The 16,459-nt window shown below is 41.7% G+C and overlaps 2 protein-coding genes across 11 annotated transcripts in view; both read left to right on the top strand.

The window, feature by feature from the left end:
- The window catches only part of LOC115659409 (sodium channel protein type 3 subunit alpha), a 964,414-nt gene that overhangs the window by 176,869 nt on the left and 771,086 nt on the right, over positions 1-16,459 (top strand). The gene's annotated exons all lie outside the window — the stretch shown is intronic.
- Positions 1-16,459, top strand: part of SCN1A (sodium voltage-gated channel alpha subunit 1) — a 173,153-nt gene that overhangs the window by 10,145 nt on the left and 146,549 nt on the right. The window lies entirely within an intron of this gene.

A 16,459-nucleotide genomic window follows, 5' to 3' on the forward strand; every position in this document is an offset into this window, starting at 1 on the left:
AGTGACTCCCCCTCTCCGTTCCCAGTCCTGAAAACAAAAGCACTTTCCTCTTCACCCAGAGGGAATGCAAAATCAGGCTAGCAAATCCAACACACACAGATCTCCCCCTGATTTCTTCCTCCCACCAATTCCCTGGTGAGTACAGACTCAATTTCCCTGAAATTTCCCAGAAAAGAAAACTCCAACAGGTCTCAAAAAGAAAGCTTTATATAAAAAGGAAGAAAAAATACATACAAATGGTCTCTCTGTATTAAGGTGACAAAATACAGGGTCGATTGCTTAAAAGAATATTGAATAAACAGCCTTATTCAAAAAGAATACAAATCAAAGCACTCCAGCACTTATATTCATGCAAATACCAAAGAAAAGAAACCATATAACTTACTATCTGATCTCTTTGTCCTTACACTTAGAAGATTAGAAAGCAGAAACTACTTCTCCAAAGCTCAGAGAAAGCAGGCAGACAGACAAAGACCTCAGACACAAAATTCCCTCCACCCAAAGTTGAAAAAATCTGGTTTCCTGATTGGTCCTCTGGTCAGGTGCTTCAGGTGAAAGAGACATTAACCCTTAGCTATCTGTTTATGACACCAGGTTGTGTAGCACGGGAGTTTCACAACAGCAGATGATTTTAACTTCAACATTTGCAGCAATATTTAGGCATACAAGAGCAAGTCCCAGACAGTTAGCCTTAACTTTGGATGGCCTCAGTTCTTTTGGTCAGTTAGATTTTAGTTTTGTAATTCAAAGGTAATTTCCATTGTTTTAAAGTATGTGGGGAGGGGTTGAGATGGGGAAAGCTATAGCTAACTTCCCCACTGAAATAAAGTTTCTTTTGTATAAAAAAAATCTTTCTATGGAAACTTTCGGGGGGGAAGGAGAAGGATTTTCCACCATAACTATATTTTAAATGAAAAATAATGGTTGGCTACAGTAATTTACAGAGAAATCATGCCAAACCAGTTTGATTTCCTTGGTAGATGGGGGAATGCAAAGAACATAATATACCTGGTACACATGATATTTTTATAAGTGTGTCGGAGAAATGCAAGCTTGATGGAACTACCATTAAATGGATACATAATGGATACATAATTGGTTAAACAACTGCAAACACTGAGTAATATTATTAATTATAATGTCAAATGGGAAGGAGGTCTCAAGAGAGGTTTATACCAACAAATCCTGCATCTTGATGGGGTTAGACTAGATTACCCTTGCGTTCCCTTCTAACCCTATGCTTCTGTGACTCTGTATACAAATGAACAGTTCTGATGACATCATAAAACACAAGAGCAGTGATCAAATGATTTTATAATTATCATCTGAACCCTGGCATGAAATTAATTTACTATACCTCCTTGAACCTGCTAGTGTATTTTACATTCTATGGATCCAAATTTGTTTTAAAGGTACAGAACATAATGTGAACTATTTAAATAGCTGCAAAGATAAAAGAGGTTTTTCAACTAATTATTTTCGTGTTTAAAGTGAGGTGGCTTAGAAATCTCAAAATCTACAAATCTCAAAATGCCCATGAAGATGGCTCGTTTAGCTGCATTATGCGAACGGGAGAAACTTCTCTTGTTGACATAAAACCAGCTCAATGAGCAAGAGTATCTGTGTCAGTGGGAGAGCATCTCTCACTGACATAGCAGTGTGCACACAGGCGCTTATGCTGGCAAAACCTATGTGGCTCAGGGGGGTGTTTTTTCACACCCCTGACTGACAAAAGTTTTGGTGACATAAGTGATAGTGTAGACATGGCGTAACTGAACATGAATATAAATTTTAGAACTGAATTGGCTCCAGGTGCTGAACTGTAGATGATATATTTTGGTCTATCTGATCCTAGTCTGTTATATTTTTGGCTACCTTAATTTACTGATCTCAGACTAGGAGAGTATGTAGGTTTACTTGATGTTTGTCTTGATGAACAGTTTGATCTTTCAAAACTTAATATGAAAAGTGGCATATTCTTTCTTGACTATCTTTCCTCAGTGTATTTATAATCAGATGTGCTTACCCTAGTGGAAAAGTGAATTTTTACTACATTTTACTCTTGTTTGCCCTCCAGAGCCAACACACCCCTGGGAAAGTAGACTCATGCAGCATGAAAAGAATTGTTAACTGAGTGCCAGTTGGAGGGGCAAATTCTGCCCTCATTTACTCTATTGAAGACAGTTGATGTATATGTTACAGACAATGGGATTCCAGTGAGTGACTGAGAGCAGAATTTGGCCTGCAGAATTGTTATCACTGCTGAAAAGAACATAGCTTGACTTTCCAATCTCAGGCTGAGTTTGCAGGTCTAGCAGTTAGAAAAAAACATCTTTTCACTTGTAAACTGTGAAAAATTGATATGGAATTATTGAGCTATATTAGATACGCAATTCCATTATGCCATTTTCAGTTTTCAGAACAAAATTGCACTTTAAAGGTTAAGTTTCTCTCTCTTTAAAAAAAAAAAGTTTCACAAAGTTAAATTTTTAAAATAGGGTCTTTAAGAGAATTTAACTCTGAAATCATAATGGAGAAATTATGGCAAGGCTAAGTTGCAAAAACTAACAGCAGAAATTTTTTAAGTACATCAGAAACAGGAAGCCTGCCAAACAATTAGTCGGGCCACAGGATGATTGAGGTACCAAAGGAGCACTCAGGGAAGAGAAGGCCATTGTTATGAACCTAAATAAATTCTTTGCATTGGTCTTCACTGCAGAGGACATGAGAGAGATTCCAACACTAGAGTCAATCTTTTTAGGTGACAAATCTGAGAAATTGTCCCAGACTGAGATGTCATTACAGGTAGTTTTGGAACAAATGGATAAATTAAATAGTAACAAGTCACCAGGACCTGATGGTATTCAATCAAAAGTTCTGAAGAAACTCAAATGTGAAACTGCAGAGCTATTAACTGTGGTATGTAATAACCTATCACTTAAATTGCCTACTGTATCAGGTGACTGGAAGATAGCTAATGTGACACTTAAAAACCTGAGGTGATCCTGGCAGTTACAGCCAGAAAGCCTAACTTCAGTACCAAGTAAATTGATTGAAACTATCAGACACATAGAAGAACATGATTTGTGGGAGAAGATCTCACCACTCTATCAGAATGCTGTGAGAGGGGTCAACAAGCTTGTGGACAAGGATGATGCAGTGGATATAGTGTACTTGGACTTTCAGAAAGCCTTTGACATGGTCCCTCACCAAAGGCTCTTGGGCAAAGTAAGCAATCGTGGAAAAAAATAGAAGGTCTCCTCATAGATCAGTGACAGGTTAAAAACTAGGAAACAAATGGGTAGGAATAAATGGTCAGTTTTCAGAATGGAAAGAGGTAAATAGCAATGTCCCCCTAGGTCCACTGCTGTTCAACATATACATAAATGATCTGGAAAAAGGGGAACAGTGAGGTGGAAAGTTTGGGGTGATAAAAAATTACTCAAGATAGTTAAGTCTAAAGCAAACCGTGAAGAGTTACAAAGGGATCTCACAAAACTGGGTGACTGGGCAACAAAATGGCAGATGAAATTCAAGATTGATAAATGCAAAGCAAAGAACATTGGAAACCATATCCCAACAAAACATACAAAGTGATGGAGACTAAATTAGCTGTTACCACTCAAGTAAGAGCTCTTGGGTTATTATGGATAGTTCTCTGACAACTCTGTATGCAGTGGCAGTCAAAAAAGCTAGCAGAATGTAAGAACCATTACGAAAAGGATAGATAATAAGACAAAAACTTTCATAAGGCCATTATATAAATTCATGGTATGTCCACACCTTGAATACTGCGTGCAGTTCTGATGATCACATTTCAAAAAAGTTATATTACAAATGGAAGAGGTACAGAGAATGCAGCGAAAATGATTAAGGGTATGGAACAGCTTCCATATGAGGAGAGAGAAAAAAGACTGGGACTGTTCTGCTTGGAAAAGAGATGACTAATATGATAGAGGCCTAGAAAATCATGAATGGTGTGGAGAAAGCAAATAAGGAAGTGTTATATACCCCTTTACATAACACAAGAACCAGAGGTCACCCAATGAAATTAATAGGCAATAGGTTTAAAACAAACATAACCCACAATGCTTACTTGGTCTTTGGAACTCATTGCCAGGGGATGTTATGAAGGCTAAAAGTATAACTGGGTTAAAAAAAATTATATAAGTTCATGGAGGATAGGTCCATCAATGGCTATTAGCCAAGATGGTCAAGAATGCAACCCCATGTTATGGGTGTCCTAAGCCTCTGACTGCCAGAAGTTGGGACTGGATGACAGAGAATGGGTCACTTGATAATAGCCCTGTTCTGTTCATTCCCTTTGAAGCATCTGGCATTGGCTGCTGTCAAAAGACAGACTATTGGGCTAGATGGACCATTGGTCTGACCCAGTATGGCCATTCTTATATGTAATTATACACACTTCACCACTACTTAAAGCAGCCGCCACTGGGATGGAACACAGCAGCACCAAACACACACAGAAAAAGATCATTTTATATGAAATTACTGAACAGCTGAAATTAGTGTCCATCATGGAGAGAAAATATGGCAACTCCTAGACTGTTGTCTTTTTCTCAATCTTATGTGTCACTTGCTGTTAAGATAAGCCTTCCTGCGGCAACTGTTAATTTACTGAAAGGAACTTTTACTTACATTATTAATGTCTGAACAGAATATTTCCATCATCAGTAACAGCATTTTCCAGTTCAGAGTCATAGAGGCTGTTTGTCCTTCATGTTGTTGAGAAGTTATTTGGCTTATGTTGCTCATCTTTTTCACATGACTCTTCGCTGCTTATTCTCTCTGCTCACAAACTTACTTTGAAAATTCCATGCTTAGCCCCACACATCTGTAGGCCCTCTGCCTCTAGACACCTGCCTTTCTCTCCTCCATCTCTCTGTAGTTCCATTCTATTAGTTCCATACTCATCACACCCAGACTCTTCCTTTTGTCCACTTGCACTTCCTGTAATTTCAGACTTTCCTAACCCTCTCTCTGTATTCTATCACTACCCCCAAACCATCCACACTACCAGTTCAGCCTTTTAACATCTCACCTCTCTGTCGTTCCTTTTGTACCCTCATTCTATGCTAATGAACTCCAATAATAAAATAATAATAATAGCAGTAATTTACATTTAGAATCACAGACATGTAGGCCTGAAAGGGTCCTCAAGAAGTCAAGTCCAGCCCCCTGCACTGAGGCAGGACCAAGTAAACCTAGATCATCCCTGACAGGTGTTTGTCCAACCTTTTCTTCAAAACCTCCCATGATGGAGGTTCCAGTAGTTCCCTTGAAAGCTAGTCCAGAGTTTAACTACCTTTATAGTCAGAAAGTTTTTCTTAATATCTAACCTAAATCTCCCCTGCTGATGAGTAAGCCCATTACTTCGTGTCCTACACTCAGTAAACATGGAAAATATATTTGAAGACCAATATCTGGTCCCTCTCCCCCTCCCCCCAACAGTCTTCTTTTTCTCCCGATTGAACAGACCCAGTCTTTGTAACTTTTCCTCATAGGTCAGGTTTTCTAACCATTTATCATTTTTGTTGCTCTCTGGACTCTCTCCAGTGTGTCCACATATTTATCGAAAGTGTGACACTCAGAACTGGACACAGTACTTCAATTGAGGCCTCACCAGTGCTGAATAGACTGGGAAAGTTACCTCTCATGTCTTGTATACAACATTCCTGTTGATACACCCCAGAATATTAACCTTTTTCGCAAGTGCATCATGTTGTTGACTCTCATTCAATTTGTGATTCACTATTACATGCAGATCTTTTTCAGCAACACTATCCACCTCATCAGTTATTCCCCATTTTATAGTTGTGCAGTTAATTTTTCCTTCCTAAATGAAGTACTTTGCACTTGTTTTTAGTGAATTTCAACTTGTTGAATTCTGACGAAATCTCCAATTTGTCAAGGTTATTTTGAAACGCCTATTCTAATTTGGCTGGAGGCAGCAACCCAAATTCCAACTGAGTGTCTGTTTTGTAGGCATTACCCCTTTCTCCAAAATTTCTCTGTGTTCCATGTCTTATCTTTATGTCTAAATGTTCACCTTCTATCACCCTTCTGCTGCTAGTCCCTTTTACTGTACTTCCAATAGTAGCCGTTGTTATTCACATTATAATAGAATTCCAAATGCACTGGAAGGCACTTCTCTTGGTAAAAAACAACAGATACCAGATGAATACTAGTGAAGGTCGTGGAGAGGAGTTTAGGAGGATATCTAGAGGCGCTTGTGACTCTATTAGACTGAGTTTTTGATGGTGGTATTGGTCTAAGATGACAAAAGTAAGAAGCAACTATTCTACCTTATAATAGAAATGAGCTAAGTGAAGGAAGCTTTCACAGGTTTGGTTATTTGAGTGCATTTTAAACCAATGACATTTGAGTGTGTTCCAAATTTACTTGCACAGAATGCTTCCATCCTCTCAGCCTTCCCTGGATACCATTTTCTCCTTACTCGCTGAATAAATGGTGTTTGCTTCAGAGCAAGCTCTTCCAATTTCTTTAATACTTGATATAGTCAAACTAGGTTGTTTCTAATTACCATAAATGTATGTACTGACGTGGAATCTCAGTGAAGAAGGGGACTTCTCTGGAAAACATGAAGTAGGGTAGTTCTTTCAGTAATGGATCTGGAAGAGAAAGCAGAAAAGTAATATTAAATATCAGTAAATAGAGTATATGAAAGCTGAGCATTCTTAGCAATTTTTGTTTTTAAAGCACTCTACTTACATTAACTAATCTTCATAACATGCCTTCAGGGTATATAGGTGTGTGTTACGTCTGTCAGCTAAAGCAAATTATATGTATTAGAAGCCATATAATACCCCAAATACACATTCACTTTCTGAGAACTACCTTTATTAGGATTTTTCACAAAGTAAACAATAAATTACTCCATTCCATGTTTTCTGTATTTTATTCCTAGTGTATGTTGATAAAGGTACATGTTGCATCACTGTGAATAGAGTTATAAACAGCTAAAAGCTAGTCCTAAAGGATTAACTTATTTTTCTTAATATTTCTTAGATTAAACAGGCCTTATAGGATAAGCATACTGAGGACATAAATAGGGTAGACAAGAACATATGGTAAATCAGTTCAAATGTAGCTCAGTGTGAGGAATCTACCTTGCATTTCATTAAAGACTGTTTTAAAGTGATACTGTATCTTTAGTGGAGAGTACTATGATAATTCAGAAACTGATTCAACAGAAGTGGGCACAGCAGAGCCCTACCATTTCAAGATAATGCACCTTTTGGCAGCAAAGAGAGTCAATCTGATAAATTTATTTTTGGAAAAGGAAGTCTGAAGAAGTCTAAACATAGCACCTGAAATACGTAGCAATGGACATAGGGATAGAGAAGTCACAGGCCTCCATAATTGCTTCATTAAAAATACTCCACTGAGACAAAGGTTACGTAAGAGATTTTCAGAGTTTTTCCTTAATGTTAAAGTGTATACAATTCTAAATGTGAGATGGCGATGTCATTTAGAAACCTACCCTTCATGTAGCTTCATCTTATTCTCAGACTGAATAGAATAGTGCTAGAAATGTGTATGGTCATTCTCCACTATAGGCTGGGCAATCATGGGTGATTCTGGGTAAATGTTGTCAGTCAATCCTCCCTCCGTGAAAGCAACGGCAGACAATCATCTCGTGCCTTTTTCCCTGCCCGGGCAGACACCATAGCGTGGCAACCATGGAGCCTGTTCAGCCTTTTTTCACTGTCACCGTATGTCTACTGGATGTGGCTTACAGATGCGGTACTGCAGCATTACACAGCAGCATCCCCTTGCCTTTTGCAAGTTAGCAAAGATGGTTACCAGCCCTACTGTACCGTCTGCTGCTTTGCAAGTTGACAATGATGGTTACTAGTCACACTGTACCATCTGCTGCTGTCATGGGTGCTCCTGGCCAGCCTCGGTGAGGTCGGTGGGTGGCGCATAGACAAAAATGGGAATGATTGCCCAGGTCATTCTCTTCTTTAAGTTTTGTCTAATGGAGAGTCAGTCCTGCCTAGAATATCAGGCAAGCGTACTAAAGAACCAGAGAGGCAAACGGCCGTTAGGGTCAGAGCCCCAGATATCCTGCAGAAATGATGAGCTGCATGCCATTCTAGGGGGTGCCCCAGCAACAATGCCACCCGTTGCTTCCCTTCTCTCCCACCGCTCCTGGGCTACCCTGGCAGTTATCCCCCCATTTGTGTGATGAAGTAATAAAGAATGCAGGAATAAGAAACAACACTGACTTTATTGCCTCTGCAAGCAGAGATCAAAGGGGGGAGGGGAGGGCAGCCTCCAGCTGCTCTGATATTCCAGTCAGGAGTGATTCTCCATTAGACAAAGCTTAAAGAAGAGAATGACTTGGGAGTCATTCCCATTTTTGGCCAAGCGCCCCCGGCCGACCTCACCGAGGCCAGCCAGGAGCACTCATGGGACGATGATGACGGATATCAGTCATACTACACCATCTGCCATCCGTAAGGCAAAGGAAGGGAAGGGGATGCTGCTGTGTAGCGCTGCAGCACCGCGTCTGCCAGCAGCATCCAGTGGACATACGGTGACATTGAAAAAAGGTGAGAGAGGATTTTTTCCCTTTGCTTTCACGGGTCGGGCGGGGGGACGACGACATATACCCTGAACCACCCGCAACAATGTTTTTGACCCTTCAGGCAGGGACGGCTCTAGGCATCAGCAAAGCAAGCACCTGCTTGGGGCAGCCCATTTTCAGGGGCGGCATGGGAGCTGAGAACCCCCCCTCCCGCGCGCACACACACACACCGAGCACCTGCCTTCCAGATTTGAACACCTCAAAATTCAGGAGTGCTCAAGCTCAGTTTGGGCAGCTGTTAAGAACATAAGAACGACCGTACTGGGTCAGACCAAAGGTCCATCTAGCCCAGTATCTGTCTACTGACAGTAGCCAATGCCAGGTGCCCCAGAGGGAGTGAACCTAACAGGCAATGATCAAGTGATCTCTCTCCTGCCATCCATCTCCATCCTCTGACAAACAGAGGCTAGGGACACCATTCCTTACTCATCCTGGCTAATTGCCATTTATGGACTTCACCACCATGAATTTATTCAGTTCTCTTTTAAACGCTGTTATAGTCCTAGCCTTCACAACCTCCTCAGGTAAGGAGTTCCACAAGTTGACTGTGCGCTGCATGAAGAAGAACTTCCTTTTATTTGTTTTAAACCTGCTGCCTATTAATTTCACTTGGTGGCCCCTAGTTCTTGTATTATGGGAATAAGTAAATAACTTTTCCTTATCCACTTTCTTCACATCACTCATGATTTTATACACGTCTATCATATCCCCCCTTAGTCTCCTCTTTTCCAAGCTGAAGAGTCCTAACCTCTTTAATCTCTCCTCATATGGGACCCTCTCCAAACCCCTCATAATTTTAGTTGCCCTTTTCTGAACCTTTTCTAGTGCCAGTATATCTTTTTTGAGGTGAGGAGACCACATCTGTACATAGTATACCATGGATTTATATATGGGCAATAATATGTTCTCAGTCTTATTCTCTATCCCCTTTTTAATGATTCCTAACATCCTGTTTGCTTTTTTGATCGCCTGTTACTTCATTTCTCCCAAATCAAATATACTGATCCACTGTAACTTGCTATAGAAAAAGTAGGATAAAATTGAGCAAGAAATGCTTCCCAGTGGTTATTAGGACTGGAATTGCTATTTTCAACAGCCACTGCCTTTTTTGTTTGTTTTGTTTGTTTGTTTTTGTTTAAAAGGAAGACAGTGATATTGCATTGGCAAATTCCCCATAGAAAGAAAGAGTGGAACAAAAAAAATAATAAAGGCACCTCAACTTTTCTTCATTTATAGAGAACAGTCTTATAATATGCATCCAGATATCCCACAATCACACAAGCTGAAAATTGTTCCACTTCATTGCAGCTCTGTAATCATATGGGAACCAATCCTGTCTGTGTTTTGTGCACATCCAAAATTCCTGAATGACCCGCCCTGGGAGCGAGGTTACCAGTGACCCCGGGCTGTGGAGGAAGGAGGGTGCAGGTGATGGGGGGAAAGCCCAGGGCTAGGGCGGCAGGAAGTGTGTCTGGGGGGCAGTGGTGGGGGGCAAGGGGGTAGCCCAGTGCTGGGGCGGCAGCGGGGTAGGGGGAGGGCACTGGTGGGGGAGAAAAGGGGGAAGCCCAGCACTAGGGTGGCAGGGAGTGTGGAGGGGGAGGGAGCCCAGGGCTGGGACGAGGGGGCAGCCAAATTTTTTTTTGCTTGGGGCAGCAAAAAACCTAGAGCCGGCCCTGCCTTCAGGCTTTGGGAGCTCAGCCAAGAATTCAAATGGTTTTCGGAGAGTGCGGGAACTGTGGGATAGCTGCAGTCATCAGTCGCCCCTCCCTCCGTGAGCCTCCATTTCATTCTTTGGCTTTCTGGTACGCTTGTCTCAGATCCTTAAGTTTCAGCACTGTGTTGAGTCCCTGTTGTGGCCTCTGTCCATCATAGCCTTGGAGATTTTTTTCAAATGTTTTGGCATTTCGTCTATTGGAACGGAGTTCTGATAGAACAGATTCATCTCCCCATACAGAGATCAGATTCAGTATCTCCTGTACGGTCCATGCTGGAGCTCTTTTTTGATTCTGAGACTGCATAGTCATCTGTGCTGATCAGCGCTCTACGCTGGGCAAACAGGAAATGAAATTCAAAAGTTCGTGGGGCTTTTCCTGTCTAGCTGGCCAGTCCATCCGAGTTCAGATTGCTGTCCAGAACGGTCACACTGGTGCACTGTGGGATAGCTCCCGGAGGCCAATACCGTCGAATTGCGGCCACACTAACCCTAATTTGAAATGGCAATACTGATTTCAGTGCTACTCCCCTCATTAGGAAGGAGTACAGATATCGATATTAAGAGACCTGTATATCGAAGTAAAGGGCCTCGTGTGCACACGGGTGCAGGGTTAATTCGGTTTAACACTGCTAAATTCGAGATAAACTCGTAGTATAGACCAGGCCTAAAAAATTGCTGGGAGTCTAGTGGCCTAGTCATCCATGAAAACATCCAAATTCCATATATATCAAGTGAGAGATTTCTACCTGGCATGTACTTCTTTTTCAAAACTAGTAACTATCTAGGCAGTAGGGTCCTTTATTAAATTATGTATGCTGGGAAAACTCAGGGCAGGTGCAAGGATGTTTCGTGCCCTATGTGAAACTTCCACTTTATGCCCCCCCCCGAGCCCTATGGCAGCTCCCCACCCCCCCTCTGCCCTGAGGTGCCCCTCCCTCAGCAGCTCCCCCCCTCCGCCCTGAGGTGCCCCCTGTGGCAGCCCCCTGCCCCCCCCACAACAGCTCCCCCCCTCCGCCCTGTGGCGCCCCGCCCACGGCAGCTCCCTCTGGCCTGGGGAGCTGTGTGGCAGCTCCCCTCCCCAGTTCACCTCTGCTCCACCTCCTTCCTGAGCACGCCGTCACCGCTCCACTTCTCCTGCCTACTAGGCTTGCGACGCCAATTAGCGGTTTGGTACTACAAGCCTGGGAGGGAGAGAAGCAGAGCGAGGCGGCATGCTTAGGGGAGAAGGTGGAGCAGAGGTGAGCTGGAGCGGGGAGCGGTTCCCCTGCATGTTGTGCCCCCATTTACTTGCTGCAGGCAGCCCTCCCCGCACCCTTCTGCCCCAGGTCCCTCCGCCTAAATGCCGATGACGACCGGGGTGGCCGAAGATCCGGTCGCCACTGAAGGACCTGAAATCCCACCCCCAAATGCTAGTGACCTAGGCGACCGCCTAAGTCACCTAATGGGTTGCACCGGCCCTGGGAAGACTGCATTATACTGCAGATAACTAGTGCTCTTTGGCTGACATCTGCATTTCATTCTTAAATTTGGGACTGATTGACTGATGCAGAAAAAGCTTCTGAGAAGAAACAGAGAAACTGAGTGGCCTTTTGTAAATTTCATTTTTCTGCTGTGTAATGGTGTAATGGTGGTGCTGCTGCTGTTGAGGGATGGCAGAGAGGGCACAAAGCTCTTTCCAAGCAGAGTGCCTCAGCAGCGAACAATTGAGACTGTGCCTCTGCTAGTGGAGTTGCGGTTTAGTGAAATACATTCTATGATCTCTTAGACAGTATGTCTGGTAACCATGACTTCTGGGTTACATCCTGCCCTGCAGCTACATAGGCTGCGTTCAAGACTGTCAGATATGGGCAGTGACCTCAGATTTGCCCTTCTGACTTGCCCCTCGAGACTGTTTCTAAATAGCTGTAAGTTGACTAATCCTGAACTAACATTAAATAAAACTTAATAGCTCTGCTGGGAGCAACTGAAATACATATTCCTCAAAAGCCGGGAGAGATGAATTACCAGACATATTAAGAGAAAGCAAAGCATCATGTAATAAACTATTCTCTTTCTCATGACTGCATGTCTGACAATTCTGACTAATGGACATTGGCTAGCATTGAGCTCCAGACAAAAAGGGTAGGAGAAAATATGAACCAATAGACAATTGTAGAAGAAGGAAACTTTACATTTAATATTTTTGGTAAAGTATTTCTCTATCCGTGCACAGAGTAGCCTCCTGCAGATAAGGATGCCCAATCTGTAGTGTCTTGTAAGACTAATTATTTGAACAAGTTGCAGTCTTAAAAAATTTTTCTGCCTATATCCCTGGCTTCCCAGCCCAGGAGGCCAATGTGGATATCATAGCATCAATGTTAATCTCTTAAGGCAATATTATATTCTTACCTTAGTAGGAATCTAATATTCAGGTTCTGGTCCATTTTGGCAATAGTAGTTTCAGGCCTAAAGGAATAAAACTGGCTATTTTAAAAAAATAGGAGCCTACGTTCATATTTAGGCACCTAAATAAATCACCTAATTTTCAAAAGTGCTGAGTAACCAACAGCTCCCATTGACCTTAGTGGGGATTCCTGGATACTCAGCACTTTTGCAAATTGTCTTTTTATTCTATTTAGATAAATTCCTACGGTTCTCCTGACATCACATACAAGCCATTTGCTTTCTTTTATGTGTGAAGGGATGGTGAAAAATGATGACTGAATAATGTCTTATGAATGGAAAATCGTGTTTTCCTTCAGGGTGAAATCTAGTGCAATAAGCAGTATCAGCGCATCTCTATAATTCTGGATAATGCTCCCAATTCAGATACCTTCCTAAGGAGGTAATTATCATAAGTGAGGCTGCTTTAGGGGACAGAAAATAGAGAAGCAATGGTCTCAAGTTGCAATAGGGAAGATCTAGGTTGGATATTAGGAAACACTATTTCACTAGGAGGGTGGTGAAGCACTGGAATGGGTTACCTAGGGAGGTTGTGGAATCTAGGAGTGGAATCTAAGAATCTAGGGAGATTGCCTAGGGAATCTAGGCAATCTAGTGGAATCTAGGGAGATTGCCTGGGGAAGTTGTGGAATCTCCATCTCTGGAGATATTTAAGAGTAGGTTAGATAAATGTCTATTAGGGATAGTCTAGACAGTATTTGGTCCTGCCATGAGGGCAAGGGACTGGACTCAATGATCTCTCGAGGTCCCTTCCAGTCCTAGAGTCTATGAGTCTATGAGTCTGACATATGTTACAGAGGTAGATTTTTCTTGGGTCAGCAAATTCCAGCAAATGCATTTGCAGTCTGTTTGGAAAGTGAAATTAACTTTCTTTTCCTCACTAAACTTGGTATTAAAATTCCAAAATGCACCACTAAATTATGCGTCTGATGGAGACTACTTTGCATCCTGCCATCCTCCCCCTATTAATAAAGGTTTAATATGGTATCTGAGAAGATTCAAAATGCAGGGTTTTTTTTAAATTACCTTTTGCCATCATTCTATCATTTTATTTCAGTTAACTTCAAAGGGGATTGGAGGTGGAAGTAGGAAGTCCTTTCTGTACACCTGGGTTGTTTCTTTTAATGAATAAATTGTTTACTAGCTGCTTTGTTTGCAAACAGATGCCTCCAGTCAGTTCTCACACATTCTCAGAAATGTAAGACTGGCCTTGAATATGCCTTATCTTGAACAAATAAGACTCAAGCAGCAGTAGGACTGAAATAGGCATATCACCACCTTGGTGTTCATGTGAAAAAATAATGGTGGAAGATTCTTTATGAATCCTCTCTCCCCGCTAAGCTGGGGGGAGAGGTAGATATGATGGAGGGTGAGGATAGGGTCCAGAGTGACCTAGACAAATTGGAGGATTGGGCCAAAAGAAACCTGATGAGGTTCAACAAGGACAAGTGCAGAGTCCTGCGCTTAGGAAGGAAGAATCCCATGCACCGCTACAGGCTGGGGACCGACTAGAGGGGAAAGGACCTGGGGATTACAGTGGACCTAAGGATTACAGTGGACAAAAAACTGGATATGAGTCAGCAGTGTGCCCTTGTTACCAAGAAGGCCAATGGCATATTGGGCTGTATTAGTAGGAGCATTGCCAGCAGATCGAGGGAAGTGATTATTCCCCTCTATTCGGCACTGGTGAGGCCACACCTGGAGTATTGTGTCTAGTTTTGCTCCCCCCACTACAAAAGGGATGTGGACAAATTGGAGAGAGTCCAGCGGAGGGCAATGAAAATGAGTAGGGGCTGGGGCACATGACTTATGAGGAGAGGCTGAGGGAACTGAAGTTATTTAGTCTGCAGAAGAGAAGAGTGAGGGGGGATTTGATAGCAGTGTTCAACTACCTGAAAGTGGATTCCGAAGAGGATGGAGTTAGGCTGTTCTCAGTAGTGGCAGATGACAGAACAAGAAGCAATGGTCTCAAGTTGCAATAGGGAAGATCTAGGTTGGATATTAGGAAACACTATTTCACTAGGAGGGTGGTGAAGCACTGGAATGGGTTACCTAGGGAGGTTGTGGAATCTCCATCCTTAGAAGTTTTTAAGGCCTGGCTTGACAAAGCCCTGACTGCGATGATTTAGTTGGGGTTGGTCCTGCTTTGAGCAGGGGATTGGACTAGGTGACCTCCTGAGGTCTCTTCCAACCCTAATATTCTATGATTCTATGAATTCCTTGCTGGCTTAACTCAGAAACAAAGAAGAAAAAGAAGGCTACAATGAGCCAGGACGCCTTCTCTAATCTGCAATCACAGGGAACCATGAAAGATACACACATTTAATCCTAAAAGCTGTACCTGCTTAATGTTCCAAAGGGTGGCAAAAAATCCCTAAATTTAGGAGAATTTTTTTCCCCAGGCCTGTATTTGGCAGTCAGATAACATATGCTGTATGTTATACTATATTCCAGATAGCTGTGCTAAATCTATTATTTTATATATTACATTTACAAATGCTAGCAATCAGAATATCTATGAAACACAAGTGTCAAACACCATATAACTAGAGAACAAACAAATAGTAAATTTGTCTCAATAGCCTATCATACCTTGTGAAGCTCCAGTATAAGGCATGTCATGGCCTCTTCATCTATATAGTAATGGCTGGCAGGAGCTATGAATCTCACTTTTCTTCCAGAGGCACTGGTAAGTAGGAAGCATTCCGATTCTGTAATGGGAAACAGTGATCACAGAACTAACCATTAATGAACATGCACCAGGTTCATTATATTGCAATACAAACCTTAATTTTTAAATTAATGTGGATATTCAACATTTACTATTATGTATAGTAACAGTGTATAAGAACTATTTATATAGGGCCAGATTTAGATACCCTTACTCACACCAAGGAGCATCTTACTCCTCAGCATATTACTGACTTCACTAAAGGTACTATTCAGTATGAATAACGGTATCTGAGTATGACCCTAAATATTGAAATCACACCCAATCCTATTTTCTGTAGAGTGTCAGTTACTGGAACCTGACTAATGGGCCCTAGGGATGCTAACAGATCGTGGGGCAAGTTGACCTGCACTGTTGCCTCGTCAATTTTTTGCATACCTTGGATAAAAACAGGGTAACTGATGTGCTGAGTGGAATATGACAGCAGTGTAAATTCAGCGTAAACTTTAGAGATGACAGTGGGAAGCTTTATGGAAAATGATAATCCATTAAATTGCTCTGTTTGAACAGCTCTGTTCATTTTTGGTCTCTTCTTTGCTTTATTCTGATATGTGCTACCTCTTCTCAATTCATAAAATTACAAAACCATTCTGGACAAAGCTATTTTTCTTTTTAAAGAACTCTTTTCACTTATATTACCCTGAAGTGTCATTTCACTCTTTTTTCACCTATTGTGAACACGGTAAATTGTGAACACTGTGTTACTTACACTGTATATACATAAGAAAAGATAGGCTACACTACAAATAATGTATAAACACGGTATGCAAGCTCTTTAGTAAGCAGCTATAAATTGATGGACAACATATATACATTAAAATATTTGATATAATTTACATATGAACTAATAGAAAAATGTTCCTCTCACCAGTATTCCATCCTTTAAGCATCATGACCTACAAAACTGAGAAACACAAGCATGTGTACAACTCAAACT

This window comes from Gopherus evgoodei, chromosome 11 (assembly GCF_007399415.2).
Source record: "Gopherus evgoodei ecotype Sinaloan lineage chromosome 11, rGopEvg1_v1.p, whole genome shotgun sequence".
In the NCBI taxonomy this organism is placed as follows: domain Eukaryota; kingdom Metazoa; phylum Chordata; order Testudines; family Testudinidae; genus Gopherus; species Gopherus evgoodei.